At 49.9% G+C, this 17,892-nt stretch overlaps 1 protein-coding gene across 31 annotated transcripts in view; it reads right to left on the reverse strand.

The window, feature by feature from the left end:
• Window positions 1–17,594, reverse strand: part of NFASC (neurofascin) — a 97,357-nt gene extending 79,763 nt beyond the window's left edge. For 7 of the 31 annotated variants that reach the window (XM_041119808.1, XM_041119807.1, XM_041119806.1 and 4 more), the window contains exon 1: window positions 16,870–17,131. The gene's annotated coding sequence lies outside the window, so the exon portion shown is untranslated. Of the gene's footprint in view, window positions 1–1,200; window positions 1,318–16,627; window positions 16,651–16,869; window positions 17,136–17,498 lie in introns of those variants that run through there. The other 24 variants (XM_041119794.1, XM_041119793.1, XM_041119790.1 and 21 more) reach the window with 10 other exon arrangements.
• Window positions 17,595–17,892: the final 298 nt, after the last annotated feature.

Raw genomic sequence — 17,892 nt, forward strand, 5'->3', positions numbered from 1 at the left:
TCCCTGCGGGCCGGTGAAGGGGAGAAGGCACAATAGCTGTTATTAATAACTTCGACTTTCTTCTCCCTTCCCTCCCTGCTCTTGCTGGATTTTCCTTCATGAATAATGCAGGAGCTGTGGTGCAGGACACTACCCACTCTGTCCCCCTCCGGTCCCCGAGCCAGCAGGGAGCGAGTTCGAGTGCCAGCCAGGGCCTGTCCCCGTGTCCTGGGCACCAGTGCCACCGGCACGACAGGGTTTTGTTCCCAGATGCAGCTTCCTTTTGTTCCAGCTCCGCTGGCAGCGGCGTCCGCGGCGGTGAGACAGACCCGCACATCATGCAGCAAAGCTGCTGAGGAGGCAGGGCGGAGATCTCACCGACACCGGAGCCAGCCCGTGGATCGAAAGTTCTAAAGCCAAGGATTTCTAAGTATTTCAGCACAGTTTTCCCCCTCTCCGGCAGCAGCGTGTCCATTTTACAGCTATGGAAACTGAGGCAATAAAGGTGAGGAATTGCAGGGAGCCTTGTCTTCTACCACGCTCATTTGAGCAACTCTCAGATTGCTTAGGTACCAACTGTGCTGGTACCAAACTGAAGTGAAAGAAAGTGAATTAATTAAAGCCCCCTCCCCCCCCAGCTTTTTTACCCTGTAGCCACCGTCCTAATGAGCCCCAAACACAGACTTCAGAGCCTCTGCTGACAATGTTATTTCTTATTGCAAGGTACAAGATGAAGCCTGAGAAGCGTGAACCCCTCCAGTTCAAGGAAGAGAAGCCGAGGAGGAGGCTGGCCCATGGTTTGAGGGGACACCCTTCGGACAGCATGGGCTTTCCTGTTCTACCAGGTGGGGGTAGAAAACAACAAAAATTCCCTTTGAGCTCCCAGGTCCTGATCTTGCAGTGCAGAAAGCACGACGTGTGCTGCAGAACCGGGCTCCAAAGGTCTCTTAAACCCTGCCTGCTCCCGAACACGAACCGTCCTTGAGACTCTGTGCCCAGTGCAAGGTGTCCTGCCTCGAGCTGCTGTGCGCTGAGAGGTGCGTGGCCTTCCCCCCACCCCCCAAACACCCACCGGACTGCGACGCATCCGTCCTCTACCACCACAACGGTCTAACCAACACACGAGCAGGGCTCAAACGCAACGAAGCGCAAGCGAACAGAGCAAAGCAGCTGCCTCCTCCCAAACCCGCTTCGCTCCAACCGTTCTGCTGAATCACTTACTGCATTGCCGGCACCGCTGGCGGGACCTTCCCCGAGCCTTGCGAGGCTCACGCCCGAGATGCAGCGCCCAGCAGCATCAGCTGCGGGTTTAACTCCTGGAGCATCGCGGCACACCAAAGGCATCAGAGCCAAGGAGAGGATAATTACCTCCCAGCAGGTTTCAGCAAAGTCTGAACTGTCCTACCCTGCATATAATTAACTGCAGCTCTAAGTTAAATGCCTTTCTGCCAACCAGGCTGTAGCTACCAGGAAAGAAACGCTCTCCCCACGAGGATGGCTGCTGGGGTGCAGAGGTACCCGGGCACAGCTGAGAAGCGGGGTGACTCCCAGGCAGACGCGTCTCAGCTCGTTCCCACACGCCGGCAGCGGCGTGGGCTGAGCAGTCAGACGTGAACAGGTTTTCCTCATCGTGTCCCCCATGGTGCAGACAAGATGACTCAGAGCACGGGACGGGGGGCAAGGCAGGGTAAAATAGAGGGTGAGGAAAAGTGCAGAGGGTGGGCAGGAGGAGGGCAGAGAGCGGGGGGGGAGAAGGGAGCGAAGATGCCAGCGGGGTCCTGGAGCCGGAGAGTGCACGCTCGTTTGCAGCTTTGTAAGGAGAGCCAAAGGCTGCAGCAAACCCTGCACCAAGCAGGCATTAGCTCCCATACAGATCCTCATTGCAGGCCACTTCTCCCAGTAACACCAGTACGGATGCATTGCCCCCCCCCCCATTATCACACGGGGCCTTTAACAGCACTGCGCTTGCAGGATCGGGGAGCTCGCTGGCACGGCACGGGCCACGGCACCTGCCGAAGGAAGCAGGATGGGGCAGGCAGGCCAGCCTGTACAAGGACGGAGGGACACAGGGATTTTTCCGTCCTGAACAGAGAAACAGGAGATTGCTCCCCTCCCAAAAATGCTTTCCTGGGCCAAAGGCAGCTTATCCCAGAGCTGCTCCGGGCTGAGCAGCGGGGTGAGACCTCCGCCGGGGTCCTGGGTCACTCAGCCTTCCCCTCCAGATGACTCGACACTTTCTGATCCATGAGAAGGACTGAAGTGATTCTGCATTCCAGCTCTGATGTGAAAAAATCCCCCAAATCTGAATCTCAGACCCTTTTCAGGCTCATTCGCCCTCGTGGTACATCCTGTGTTTTAGTATTTTCCTAGTGGTGAGACACAGCTTTTAAAGAGCCAACCACAAAACATTGGAGAGAGGTGATTTAATTAAAAAATGGGTACAGTCCGCATATGTATCCCAGTTCCTCTGGTAATTAGGAAACAGATGGGGGAAGGAGGGGAGAGAGACAGGAATCTTTGTTAGGTTAATTGTTTGAAGTCACTAAATGAAATATAGGTGTCCTGATTTCCCTGGAGGATTGTACACAAACTTAAGGATAGACTTTTGCAGAGAATAAAATAGGGAGTTTCCCAGTGAAGGGCAGCAGAAGATTATGACTAATCAGGCAAGAACAGAAGTGATAAACCCAAGGAAAAAACAAAGCTCCCCTTTGTAGCTTCAAATGAGGAATCGACCAATCTGATCCACAACTTCATTACCATCTTATTAAAACGCTATTTCCATTTTCCTGATTAAACGGGTGTGAGTAGAGAAGTCTCTGTGATCTTGGCTGTCCTCCAGCAGAGGAGGTACTTTGGTGCCGAGAGGTCTAAGCCCCAGAGCCAGTTCAGATAACACCTTTTTGAGCAAGTACTTCAATTCTCTTTCTTCCCAAGGTGCCCTCCAAGGACACACCTTCCTCCCAGCTCGGATGTACCCAGGACCTGATATTTTGGAGCTAACACAGCAACATCTCCCTTGTTTTCCGGCTCCTGTCTCCCAAGCATTTGGTATTAATGCTCACTGGATGTTGTATGCCAAGGGGTATGTTCTTATCTCCACCAACAAGAGCACACAGTTCTCCCCCCATAGTGCTGCAAAACTTACCCTTTAGTAGCAATTACTGTTCTAACAACTTTAAGCCTCACATAACTGATCAGAAGGTTATTTGTGACAGCTAATTTAATCACAAGTGCAATGCACCTCAATCTCCATAACCCCTCCAAATCCTTTCTCCCCCATGAAAGGGCATCATCACCACCACAAACTGATTTCAGCTCGACTCTGCTGTCTGTATTTCTCATTAACCCAGAGTAGCTGCTGAGATAATTACGGAGTCAGGCTTGCTGATCCGGATTATTGAGATTGGGCAATGCCCAACAGGCAAGCCAGCAAGCACAAACAGATTTCAAACCACTAGAAAATTAGAGTGGGGCTGGAAGGGAGAGGGATAAGGGGTCCAATGCAATGGGACAAAGAGAGCAGGACCAAGCCCTGGGATTTGAAACCGTAAGCCACATTCCTACCAATTGATTAGTTACTTCTCTCTGTTTTTCCTTGCATTCGGGCAATGCCTTCCCGCTATCTGGTGAAATTAAAACATGATTCAGCCTCTTGAAGAATAAACGTTAAAGAGAAATAAGTAAGATCCGAGTTTAAAAACTGAATTACTTTTAATCCGCAAAGATTGCCTAATGAAGATCCTCAGCTGAACTGTCACGATACCAAAGAGACTAAATGTGATGCAGGGCTACGCTTGAAAACCAGTGACCAGAGCAGACGGCTGTGGAAACCAGCATCGCTCCCACCGCGCCGAGCAGCCGCCCGGGTGGCTCGGCCCACTCTGTCACTGCAGAGGTAGAGGATGGGGCAGATCGGCCACATCTGGAGGGGAGGCAACAGCAGTTGCTGCAAAAGGCTGGCTACAGCGGCACGTTCCCACTGCCAGCCGTGCCGCTCGCCCCAGACCCTCCGCGTTTCACACTGCCTTAAGGGCTTTCCATTGCAGAACTGGTCCTCCTGCAAGGACGTCAGACTTAACAGCGCCCAGAGCCACGAAATCTTGCCAGGTGCCCTGAATTGCTAGGTCTGGTCTTGCCGTTGTGCCCAGCCTCGTGAGGCCACAGATTCTTCATTTCCCAGCGCAGGAGCAGAGCGGGTTTGGCTCTATCTGCACCTCTCTATGGGGCTGCAGTATCTCTGTGGCATCTCCTAGTGATGCCCCCAGGACCCCAGAGAGTGAGCCCTACCAAACCTTTGCTGATAACCCTTGATCCTGACCTTTACAACACAGCGTACTCCCATGAGACAAACTGATGCATAGCACGCATTAGCACCATCATCCTCGCAGTACAAAAGCAGCCTGAGAGATCTGCTCTCCGCACGACTCCAGACAGCAGCAGGACACTGCCAGCACTGCAGTCTGAAAAATTTCCCATCATAGTGGATGCTGTCTGCTTAGTGATGGACAGCCCAGACAGTGCACTACAGAGGTGCGGAGGAAGAGAAGCAAAGCCTGGCAGGAGGTGATGGCCTCAGTTATGCCACAGAAAGCAGTGGCAGGTGGTCAGGAGCAGGGCTGGTTGCCAGCAAAAATTCATCCCTGCTTGAAGATGAATGAAGTCACTGGGGATTAACTCAGTCCAATATCTCTATTGCTTTAAGTTGGGGACAGCACAAGCTGCAGGCCTGGGAGATAGGGAATAATGAGAATGAATAAAGGCTCCCCAGGGAAGATGAGCCATGTTCTCTTTTCAGGACCCTTGAAATCCCATTGATTGCTTACAGGCTTACACTGAGCAAGAAAAGTCCACTAGTTCTTCTTTCCCCCCAGAGAAGCCTGAAGAGGCTTTTAGAACTGGTCATGTTTCAGGGATAATTAGCTGTTGGGGAGGGGATGAGTTTTTTCATGGGGTGGAGGCCCACAAGTCAGCAGTGATGGCAGGGAAAATCCTGAGCTCCTCTTCCAGCTCAGGCTTGGTGCTTTATCAGGGACTAAACACGCCCAGGGCAACAGCTAGGAAACAACTCTAAGTTAGCATAAAGCTGTTTATTAAAGAAGATGCACTTCTTGTTCCTTGAAATGGCAGCATGCAAGAGCGAACATAGCACTGCCTTCTGCTTGATTAGCCCTGCAAAGCTCCTGCACACTCACACAGAATGAGTATGACAATTCTGCAAAGTTTCTGGCCAAAATAAACTAACCATATTTCTCTTCTGCCTTTGTCCCAAAGGAAACTGTAAAGGAAAAGCAGTTGGTTTCTTCTAGTATTTGTACTTAGAGCGATTCCTGAGTATTGCTGTCCTGTTTGCTGCCCCTGTTTAAGAGGGGAGGCAGGACTTCAGACAAGCTGTTGCCCATACAGATAGCAGGATGTTTTGCTGTCATGCAGGATTGCTTCTCTTCCTCTTGCAAGCTTACAGACTGCCATAACTCAGAGTGAGAACAAAGTAGGAGGAAGGGGTAGGAATATAGTGCGAACAGGAATTCGCATCCATGTCTAAAGGCAAATCACCTCTCCTGCCTCAGCTCCTCCTCAGGAGGAAAGATGCCTTTTATCTGCCTGATTAACACTTGAGGCTGTATTCTAAAAATGCTCCAGAAGTCCCAATTAACAGTTTAGTGCGTCTTTAACTTGCTCTTGAAACATTGCTACTCTGCTGCCAGGATCCCAGCTGTAGCTGTATTCTCATTTCAACCATCTTCTCTAGCTTAGAAACTCATCACAAAACCTCTGACCACATATCCCACACACCCCCCAGCTCCCATCCAGATGCCTGGCTGTGGGGCAGGACCCTCTGGGTCCTTTGCACCCAAAAGGCACCCGAGAATGGGGTTTGAGCACTGGCCACAGCCCAGATGTGCACAGAGATGCCAAGGATGTGGTCAGAGCAGCAGGACGAAGCCCACGCTGTCATACCAGGAGAGTTCAGGTCCACGCTGCTCCATCCAGCAACGGTGGTCCCCGCTGTTCCCTCCCTCCCTCCACGGGAGCCACAGCTGCCAGCACGGGGCTATAATTAGCCACGAGCACACGCTGATGGCAACCCAACTCCAAAAGCCTTTCTTTTACCCTCTAGAGCCCAATGCTGAAGGCAGCTATGGATTTGTCACAGATTGCGATTCAGAAATAGAAAGTCGGTGGCACACATCGCTCTGAGTGGCACGGGGTCCCTCGGCACCGGGACAATTAGGATTTGAGTCAGGTGTCAGATTCACTTGCCCGAGACCAGGACTGTGTTTTCTCTAAGGCACGTCCCCCTCCGCAGCCTCTCCCACCGCAGGCGTGCGGGGAAAGGCTTGCCGCAGCCCGGGCTGAACCCGAACGCTCGCACCAAGCCCACGTGGCATGTGGCCAACGCTGCCCACCCCATCGCGGGAGGTAATTGCACTGCGGGGCTCCATCTGCCTTCCCACATCTCAGCATCTGTTCAGAATCAATACGAGGAGCATCGCCAGCGCAGCTCAACAAACCCCTTTTTACTGGACAATAGGCAGCGTCAGGCAGAGACTGCATTTCCATTGTAGAGAAGCATTTTTTTGCTTTCTGGCATGTAACTTCCATGGCTGTGCACGTACCGCATCCCTGCTGTTTGCCTGCACTATTTTATTTAGCAAGAGCTCCTTCTGATTGAGAATCAGGATTTATTGCAAATTGATTGACATATGTTGCCTTGAACGAGGCAAAGGCAGTGATTTAATGCATTCAACAGCCCACAGAATAAATATTTGGTGCTCACCCAGGGCCTCAAGTTTTCTTGACATGAGGAGAAAACACATACCAGTCCTCGCAACATGGACAGTCTTCCTTATCTACCTATGGGGAAACTGAGGCAGGGTCACAGCCTCCTGGTAGCAGAGCTGGAATTAGAATAAGGACTTCTGGTTTTGTCTTACAGAATATTTTCAATAACTTTTTAGCTGCATTTTAGGGAACAATCTTGCAGTAACAAACAGAGGATGGAACTGGGCCTTGAAATGCGGAGAAAGCAAAGTAAAAACTTTGAAAAGTTCTCTCTTCAGTTGTTTTTATCTTCAAGACTGCCACCACAAGAAGGTTAAACCAGGCGCCTGCGGTTGGCTCAGCACTCTCACCCTGCAGCCCCATCACTCTGCACAGGACTGCTCTATCAACAGGAGTCACGAGGCAAAATCCTCCCCTACACCGAGCTGGAGAGGATGGGTCTCACAGGGCATCACTGCTGGGGATGACTAGGAGGTTGGGAAGGGGCACAAATACGCAGTGACCCTGACCTCCGTGCTCAGGCCCAGCAGCTACGAGGGTTTCCAGAACACCAGAGGCCAGCTCGAGTCTCTCCTGGAGGTCTGAGCATGGAGCTGGGACTTGTGCTTTACAACCAACCCCTTTCCCTCCCGTGTCATGCTGCTCCACGGCTGTGCTGTTTGTCACTGCAGTAAAGTGGGGAGCAGTGCACAGAGGAGGTCTGATTTTTGAGGGATTAAGAGGAACTGAAAGTTTCGCTGCTCGCCTGCCTGTTGGCTGATCCACCTCGTCCCTCGGCCAGGCTGTGTCTGGATCCCGGCTCTCGTACGCCCACAGCCAGCTGCGGGGCAGGGAGGGCAGCCCTCGTCCCCGACAAGCCACCCCCGGCGTGACTACACACATTAATGCAAAACACTTTCCATCCTCCAAGCCTTAAGTAGGTAGCATTAGCTCCACGGATGCTCTCTGCCACCGCAGGCAGCCCAAAGCCATCCTTAAGTCAAGTCATACCACCCCTGCCTAAGCATGTCAGGGATTAGACACTGAAAAGTTCATTAGTGCCATTTCCCTACTTATCACAGACTAAGGCAGGCGCAGGGGGGGCCGGTGCTGGCGTTACTCTCTGGTCAGCTGCGAGGCCACCGTCCCTGGCTACGCTGAATGGAAGTGACATGCTGCTGCTCACTATATGCTGCTCTGACGCGTGGCCGGAGCCGACACCGTGTATGTGCTGTCTGCTTCGAACGGGAGGGTGATGCTAATCTCTGCCCATGATACAGCCACGCTGGTCAGTGCAGGTTAAACATCCTCCCACGACAGCAACCTGCTGCGCGGTTTCTTACAGCGCTTCCACTGATGGAAACTAGAAACACGGCAAAGCTCGCTCCCTGGCGTGGGGAGGCTGTGGAAGGGCTGGGAAGGTGGTTCTTCACCCTCCCTAGAGGGATTGTGGAGCTGCAATGTCCTCGTGCTCCTTTCCTAACTCCTGCCTGCAGTCACACATCAGCCTTCTCCACAGAAGCTGAGTTTTGGCTGCTCACATACCCTTACATCTGGGGTGATATCCTGCACGCACAGACCAAAAACTTATGGGGAACTTCAGAGTTTCTCCTTTCCTTCTTATCCACTCATTCTGCTGGAGGGGGTTTTCTCCAAAGGGTTCCTGCCTGGCTGGTTCAATCCTGGTACATGACAGTGCTCCGACAAAGCAGCTCAAAATACTTCATCATCATTTACCTTAAATTAACGTAGTTTTAAAAGCACATGCTGTTAATCGGAGGACTAGCAGTGGAGCACAGAACTTTTCAGCCATCTACCAGCAGCAGAGTCAGCAAGTCACAAATATGACACAATTTTCTTCCCATCCAAGGAATCTCTGGTTGTCCACATGTTTGCCAGCTCCCACCTTGACATCAGCAAACAGAAGCCTACTTCATAAAGCACACATAACAGCTGTTCTATGGAGCCATCTCCATGGATCGCACCCAGATCCAGCTAGCCAACTAGGGTGTGGAGCCCAGGGCAGCTGCACAGACACAACACATTGTGATAATATCTTATCACTTGCAGCAAGAAGAAAGTGCCTGCAAGACTTTCTCAGGCAGCTGATGTACTGCAAGCCCTTGCAAGCTGCAGGACAGCCTCCTATTGTTTGTGGTGTTATTTTTTCTAGCCCTGCAAAGACTTTTTTTATTTAATCTTTTTAAATGTAACCCAATGGACTAATATCATGTTCTAGCAAGTGAGACCACGTCTAAGGTGAAGCAAATCAGGAGCTGGGCTAGCAGAGATTTCTGAGGATGAGGAAGGAAATGATCCTTCCATGGTGCCAGGAGAGGGAAATGCCATTTAAAACCAGACACTGCTCTAGCAAAGCCCAGATTGAATGAAGACTAAATAAGAGCTGACAAGCTGACATCTGAAAATGCAATTAGCTGCCTTGTAGAGCCACCGTGTTATCTTATTGTTAATTATATGTTTGCTCAGTCTAAGAGGCAATACACTTATTTAAAATTCATTCTCGGGCTCTCCTGCTTTGACTAGTCCCTTCAACCAAGAATTCCTGTCCTTCCCCATCACCGCAACCCTACTTCACAGAGTTACGGTGAGTTTGATTTCCACAAAAGGACCATGCTATTGTGTATTATATAACTGCCATTATAAATCTGCTCTTGAGGAAACATCTAGAGCAACAAGTGAATTCCCAAGATAAGAGATGCTTGGGAACAACTGGATGCCAATGAGAGTGCTGAGACTCACTGCATTAATTTCCCATTTATGCAGTTCCAGGAAGGTGCCATCCCTCCCCAGAAGTGACAATTCCAGTCAACCCACTGAATTTAACTAACCTGTTTCTGCAGCACTTGATCCAAGCTCTGCAATCAGAGATGTATTTATTCTTATACAAGTCTCTAACTCCTCTCTTAATTGTGATAAAGTTGTCTTTTAAACATACAGAGTGTGCATCATGAACCTGGGCCATTTTATGGACATAAACATCATTCACATTTGTTTGTCTTGCAAGGCAAGTTAGGGGGGAAGGAAGGAGCATTACAGCTGAGCAAACACAGTGATCTCCCGGGTAAAAAGCCAGCCAGGAACATTTAGAAATCACAGGCTCCCCAGCTCATCTCCTGGCACTCACAGGAATCAGTCCCACCTCCATTCCAAAACCAAGGCTCTCTAGAAAGGTTGGTCTATTTGGAGAGGAAGGTTAGAGTAGCAAGGCAGAGAAGGAAACCAGAGTCCATGAAATATAACATTAGAGAGAAGCCCGCTACACTGGGCTCAAGCCAGATTAGCCTCACAGCTGTCACCATGGCCAGGAGAATTCAGACGAGGTCAACCAAAAATACATAGCCGTGGACTCAGCTGCTGATATTGCTGGAAAATAAAACCCTGTGGGCCTTGGCATCTGGATACCAGAGCTGTCAATAAGAGATGTCAGGCTGTGATATGCAACATAATATTTTGAAGGACACCTCTATTGTACACATATTTGTCTTCTACTAAGTGCAGCCCATGTATTTTGTATAAACTAATGAATGTATGAATTAACCCTAACTTCAGCTTCTCTGAGCATAAGGGAAGGAGCACTTAGTTTTCACAGAAAGTTCAGTCTTAAGATATTTTACATTAGAATCCATATTTACTAGATATAGTGGAAGAAGGAAATAGGATTATCAATTTATTAAGTAAGTTGATTTGATATGGTTTTCAAGAGGTTGTTCTCAGGGCACGCTCATATACATAGCTTCACTGCAGAGGGCATCAAATCCTACCTAGCTATGCTCTTTTGAATTTGCAATGGGAGAAGTAAAAATAAGCCAAGATTTAAGTCCCCAGACGTGCTTGCAAGACTTGCAATTCAACTACAGACTGCTCAAAATGACAGTGCCAAAACATGGTCTGGGGCATGCCAGATGTATCATGAAAGGAGGGCTGGCCTGAGAGGAGCTTCAGGGGTCCCATGCATGCTGTCACATGTGCATGGCTACAAAGCCTCAGTTCTCTCACTCCACCCTCCCTCCCACTTGTCTGCACACATCTGTGAACACGTCACAGGGATTCGAACAGAAACCAATGAGCTTGCAACAAGCAGGCTTTGTTGCTGGGTCCGGTAGGAATCTGAAAGCAAGATTTCACGAATCCTGACACCATTTAAGTGACAGCAAGAAAGAGAGCTTTTTCTATGCTCTTAACTCAATAAGGGTACAGCTCAGCATACAGATGTGTCTTTATCAACTGCAGAGCCATGCTGTGCTGTTAGGCATATTAGTAACTCTCACAGCTATCACAAACAGGGCTGTGTAATTAAACACGAGGTGGCTGGTGGTACCATACCCTACTGTGGACCTGTTAAGAGCCTGTGGAACAAGATGCAGGCTGGCTCCAAGTACTAATCATCTAAATTGCTTGAGGAAGAGTGACATTTACCACCACTCACACACCAAAGCACAGGCAGCTCCTCATTAACTGAGCAGACTATGTGTAAAGCTTCCAGGAACAAGTCAAGAGTCAGGGCTGGTCTTCACCTTTTCACTTTGTTGGGTGAGAAGGGAGTGCTGTAATTTCTTTCCCTCCCTCCTAGCCCCCAGGCTGTGTGAATATCCAATGAAAGCTGCTGTGAATATCCAATAAAAGCTGCTTCACAGTGATATGAGGATGGGCAGTCAATCTTTGTACATGAGAAAAGGTTCTCAAAAGTGATGCAGAGAGCAAGTAGATAGTTTTGCTTCCTGCCTGTGAAAACCCTTAAGGTAATGGGATTACAAAACAATTCTGTTTGGAATGGACCACAGCAGGTCAGCTAGTTCAGCTGTCAGCTGAAAGCAGGATCAGCTATGAGGTCAGACCAGGTTGTTCAGGGTTTTATCCAGATGGGTCTTTAAAACAGCCATCCAACAAGGGTGGAGACCACCCAGCCTCTCTGGGTAACCTATGTTACTGCTTGACAGCCATGTTGGAGGCGGGGTGTGGATTCCCCCCCCCCCGCCTTGCATCCTCTTATTTCAACCTATGCTTCTTACCCCTTCTCCTTACCGAGGACAGAAGGAGCAACAGGGAGATCGACAAGGCAGAGACTAAGGCGGAGGGCCCGCAGAGCCCCCTCCCTCCATCCCTCCCCCGGGGCGGGGGTCCGGGGCCGCGGCGGCGGTTCAGCACCCTGGAGAGCGGCCGGGGCGCCCCGCGGACGGGACGGGACGGGACGGGACGGGACGGGACGGGACGGGACGGGACGGGACGGGACGGAGGAGGCTCAGGTCGGGTCTTTCTCCCACCCACGGACACTCATTTCCTTCTAATTCCCTGATCCGTGGCGATTTTCATTCTTCCTTGCTAACTCCAGGTAAACCATCCTTTAAGCATCTTCCCTTGTTGAAATTTGGGGATGGGATGCTCTCTCAGGCTCACGCCATTATCTATGGTTTTGTTTGCATCCTCAGTGTAAATATACATAGTCGTAGAATCATTCAGGTTGGAAAAGACCTTTGAGACCATCAAGCCCAACCGTAAACCTAACACTGCCAAGTCCATCACTAAACCATGTCCCTGAGTCTTACATGGAATGAAAAATCTTTAAAAAGCCAGAAGCATTCGTGCTACTTTTGCACCCAACATATGCAGGACACCAAGCAAATTAAACAGAGAGCCTGAATGCTTGTTCAAGAGCACTGATCTCTGAGTAACCCCTAGAACACAGAAGCCACTTTTCCTCCTCAAGGAGCGACTACTTAATACAAATGAAAAACATGAGCAACAGGTCAGTGCCTTAGATGTTCTCCTCAATTTTAGAGGCACTGCATTTTCTTTTAACTTGGAGCTTCTTGAGGTTAATGGGATAACTAGGAAAAGTAAACATTTTGTAGCAGAAAGGGGATTTCACTACAATTTCTGCAGATTCAAGGAGAGTCCTATCCACCTCACAGCTCACACTGCAGTTGCCAGCCCTCCCCATCTGTGCCAGGGCATTTCAAGAGGCATATAGTATGCAGGCTGACAGTGAGACAGTATCATGCTTGCTATGACTTAGAAAGTCCGTAGGAACCCATCAGTCCCTATGCTGGAAGATAGCAAAATCTACTGTCAAGGAGGCATAAAGCAGTAGAAAACCTGCCAGGAATTCAGATGAACCTCCAGGTTCACCTTGCGCCAACCCTCTGGGTTATGCTCCCTTTAACTAGCCATCTGTAAGGATCAATGTTTGCTTCCAAAGGTGGGAAAGCAGCATCTAGGACAGCCCATGCTAGGTATTTATCAGCTATACCTACGTCATGCTCTGAACGTGAGATTATTTGTTGCCTGTGACAAGGAACAGCAGCGCCCATTGGAGCAGGGCCTGGCAGGAGATGGGTCCACCCCGGACTGCACAGGCCTTCACATATGAAGTTGTCAAACCCTCTCAGATTCCACTGGAGTCACTGGGACTGGAAGCTGCTCAGTACCGTGCTAGTTTGAACCTTGACTGTACAAAGCAGCCTCTTTCCAGTGCTGATGCTTCTCTGGCAGCCTCAGAAGTAAGCAGCCCTCAGTTTAGGCTTGAGTAGCAGAGGCAGAGTGATGCTAGCAAAGGATTTCTAGATGTTGCTTTTTGAAGGAGAGTCTCCATTCCCTGTTCCCAAGACCTGTACCCTGTCTTTTGTCCAGCTCTGCCTGCAGCTAGGGCAGGATGCTTTGCTCTCCTGTGCCCTTGGGCTGTTCTCTCCAAACTGCATTCCTACAGAGAGAATAATAGGACCTGGTTATCACCAGCAGCAAGAGGATGGGATGAGATCCAAAGGACTCTGAACGAGAGAAGCTAAAGAGGCAAGGCAAAGACTTGTCCCTGCATAGCATCCTTGGGAACTTCTACCTGGTTTAGCCACAAAAAACCATCTCTATTTGTTCAGTTGTTAATCCTTCTCCTCCTATCTCATTAACTAGGAATGGTGATCCCTATAAGCAGGGCTGAGGTCTAAATCCTCCTCTATTTTAATCCATGAAAACACAACACAGTTTCTTTCAGATCTGGATTGAAAAAAAAGAAAAAAAAGGGGGGGAGGGGGATTATTTAGCATAACAACAACTGGATCTCTAAAATTATGCAACAATTATCCTGGACAGCAAAGGTAAAAGAATGAAGGTATGACCTGCTTCAGCAGAAGGGAAAAAAAAAAAAAAAAAAAAAAAAAGACAGAGCAGAAGTCATCCAACAACATAAGAATATGATTTTTGAAAGGAGTTACCCACAGGGCAGGGAGACAAGCTAGACCTCTCTGACAAGATTTGCTAGAGCCTTTCAAAAACTGTAACTGAATACGAGCCTTGGTTTCATCTGCCTACTCAGTTTTAAGATACAAGGGAGTATTTTGGTAAAGGCAAACTAAACCCAAGGAACAATAAAGATTCAAAGGGGAAGTACCAGAGTTTAGGTTTCTTTCTTGGATTTTTAAAAGTCTCCTCCCAGGTTTTGCTTTTATTCAAATTCAGGTAAAAACTGATTTTCTATACATGACTCAGAGACATTCAATGTAAACAACTGTAATGGATTTAAATCCTCACAATTCAGGTGCATTCTTATTTCACTTAAACAAGCAGAGCTTTGCAACTGTGCAGAAACCAGGGGATTTCACATCTCCCTGAAGTCCTGTAACTGTACAAATGAAGGAGCTCTGCCTTACCATTCAGGTTTAGCTACTTATAAGGTTAGGTGCTGATGAGATTCTAGAGTCTGATGCTGCACAGACAACTAAATTAAAACCCCATAAAAGTCAACACACACATGCTGCTTCTGTACGGAGAAGGAAGAAATTCAGCAACTCCTGCCAAAGGCTCACAGATAATGTCAGAACCACAGAAGTGTCCTGGGAATCTGGCTGTTTAATTTCCCCAGATTTCTTAAACAATCTCAAGTGCAAACCTTTTATTTGTGGGCTCCTCCTTATCAGAGCACACCAAGAACAAGATGGAGCCAATGCACTCTGGAGCTCTGAGTAACCTGTACAAGCCATCGCTCTGCCCAGGTAGGCTCCATTTCTCAAAACGCTGACGTTTATCCAGACAGTATTTTGTTAGACGACCCCCATAACTACCACGTTTCTGCTACATGGGGTTAAACAGATGACAGGAACGGGTAGAAGATTCAAGCCTGGCAAGGTACTTGGTACCTATGAATAATTCACCCAGCAAGCCTTCTCCCAAGGACACTAGGTCACCCAGCCAGGCCTGAAACAGAGCATTGGAAGTAAAAATCGTTTCAGTGGAAAGTTAAACTACTTTAAAAGCCACCTATTTACCGTTTCCCATCATCCTGAACCGAGCACCAACAAAGGTCCCTTTGCCTCCTGTCCACGTCCATTCTTCCTTTCCTTATGATCGCAGGCAACACCAACAGCTGCCTTGGTCTGCATTTACAGCTTTTCATTTCTATTCCCACTCAGTCCCTGACACACAATATTGACACGTTACCATTCACATCCGATCTCAACACCTTCCCTGCTCACCACGCGTGGGCTGCACCCAACAGCTCACCCATGAGACTCTCAGTGCCCTCCTTCACAGGAGAGATACAACCATGCTAAGACCTACACACAGGGATCTCATTGGAGTAGCCTCCTCGCAGGGTCTCAGACAGCTGGCAGGGACACAGATATGAAGAAGGAGACCTCATTTCTTGCTGTTATTATTAAAGATATTTGACCGTCTTTGACGCTTGTGCACTGCAGAAAGCCTTTGCAGTGGCACTTTGCCAGCAGCAGCATCGATTTTATATACCAGACCCAAGAAGATGAAGACAATTAGATCACAGCTAGGCAAATAATTCATTATGAATTAATACCATTTGAGAGCTTGGGATATTTTCCATTTAATCATTAGCTGGGAGAAGAGATGATTGGATTGACTGACTTAGTTTAAATCAGATCCCTAGCCACAGCCAAGGCAACACAACTCAGGAAACACTGCGGCCTGCAGTAACCCCCAGCGAGACACTGAAGATGATGTTGGAGCTTTGCTATTACGGTAGCCAGCACTACCACACAGCTCTAGCTCAAGCAAGACAAAGCCAGTCCCCAGGTCTCAACCCCTGTAAACAAAGTCCATTTTCAAATTTAACAACTCGAGCCCATCCTCCGTCAGCTGAGAAGACCTCCATGCATTATTTATGTTGTACTTGCATTACAGCTACACAAAAAAGGAAAGTCAGCAAGGGCCCTGCTTGAAGCCGTTAAATAGAAAGAATGTGATGCTGAATTTGACCAGTTATCTTTCAAGGTAGGCCATACAAAGAAGTTTTCTGGAAACAAAGCAGTCACACTGACGATCAATTTAGCCGTCTGCCAAAGGGTAGACATTTTACAGAAATACAGCCAGCAATAAAGCAGTCGGCATCTCAGTAAAAGTCACCGGATTCTTGCTTTTGTCCTCAGCATCTGATAGGAGTACCCCAGAAACACTGACAGCACCACAGTATCCATCTTAAAACAGTCAGGTGTCTGGTCTGCATTTCGGTATTCCAGTTTTTCTGCAATATATACGTCCCCCTGCCCCTTTACATTGCCTCTCTCTCAAAAAGCAGACAGAAACATCCCCCTTTGACTTTCAGAAGTGCTCCATAGCCCACATGCTATTCCAAGGACCTGACCTTGAAAAAGAATCTCAAAGACAGTATTCAAAAGGAAAAAGAAAAACCTATCCAAGCAGCAAGCCCCACAAGCCTTTCCCAGTTCTAGAAGGGACAGGATTTTCTAGAGAAAACCTCCCTCGACCCCCCCATAGCCCCCCACAGTACCGTGCCCAGAGGCCTCAGCAAGATGCAAGCATGCATCTTCCCTGTGCCCTGTCCTCCAAGGAGCCACTAAGGCCACGGAAGAAGATACCACTCTGTGCTCAAGCCAAACAGTACCTCTTCCAGGCCCACAGGACTCCCACCTCAGACAGAGCCACGCACACGTAGCAGAGTTTCCTTCAGTCTCTGCAACCCATTTCTGAGCATTTGCCGGAGATAGGGAACAGCTGAACCGCCGGTACAGCCAGGAGTACAAATGATTCAGCACTTTCCCCACCTCCAGAAGCCTGATCGATAGCAGCGAGCTGCTCTGCAGGCACAGCCAGAGCATGCAGATTAAAAATACGGCAGTCACTAACCGCTGCTCTCCGGCGAGGCCTGGCTCCATCGAACGCAGCATCGCAACCCAGGTGTTTTCAAAGAGGCCTCGCCGATGAGGCCAGCGGATGTATTTTGCCAGCTCAGGATGTTTCAGAGGGGGAACGTGAATCCACCCCCAAACACGAGGGGGAAGAAGGAGGGTGCAGCCTCCCCACAGAGCAAACCTTCCTCCCCAGGAGCTCTTGGGGACCGAAACATGCCCTGTCACACAAAGGTCTCTACCAGGGCTGCATTTCCCTTCCTGCCCCCTGTCCCCCCCAGACTGACACATCAGGATTTTATCACACGCATAGACACGATGTCATGACGTAAGACCAAAAATCCCGTCACATGCCCGAGCCCGGTACCCAAGCTCTCTCCACATGCAGCTCCGGCCCGGAGAGGGGGAAAAAAATAAGGGGGTGTGGGGGGGTGAACCCCGCATGCAGTGGGATCCCAAACCCGCGGTAAGGATGCAGGCACCAATTCCCCCCCCCCCCCAGCCACAGCCGTGCCCCGGGGCTGCCGCGGCCAGACCGACCCGAGCATCCCCCCACCCCGGGGGCCACCCACAGCCCAGTAACCCCCCCCACACCACCCTTAACCCCCCCCCCACACCCCCGCTGACCTGCTCCGGGAGCGCCGGGGCTCACCGCAGCCGGGGCTCAGCCGCGCCGCACTGCGCGCTCCCGGGCGCGGCCGCGCCGCACTGCGCGCTCCCGAGGCGGGCGGGCGAAAGAAGGAGGGAGGGAGGGAGGGAGCGCGCCCCGGGAGGAGGCAGGGAGGAAGGCAGGGTCTGGCGGGAAAGGGGGGGGGGGTAGAAGGGAGGGGGAGGGATTCATTAGCGGTGCCGTTAATTAGCAGCTGCAGCCCCTTAGCGCGCTGCCGGCCGGCACCGGCTCTGCCCCCTCTCCGCCGGCTGAGCGGCCCCCAAAAGTTCCCGCAGGCACTAAAAGCACAAACCGGGGTTACAAACCACGCGGGTCCCAGACTTTAAAGCCAATCTCCAGATTTTTCGGGCA

This window comes from Aquila chrysaetos, chromosome 24 (genome assembly GCF_900496995.4).
Source record: "Aquila chrysaetos chrysaetos chromosome 24, bAquChr1.4, whole genome shotgun sequence".
NCBI classification, from domain to species: Eukaryota; Metazoa; Chordata; class Aves; order Accipitriformes; family Accipitridae; genus Aquila; species Aquila chrysaetos.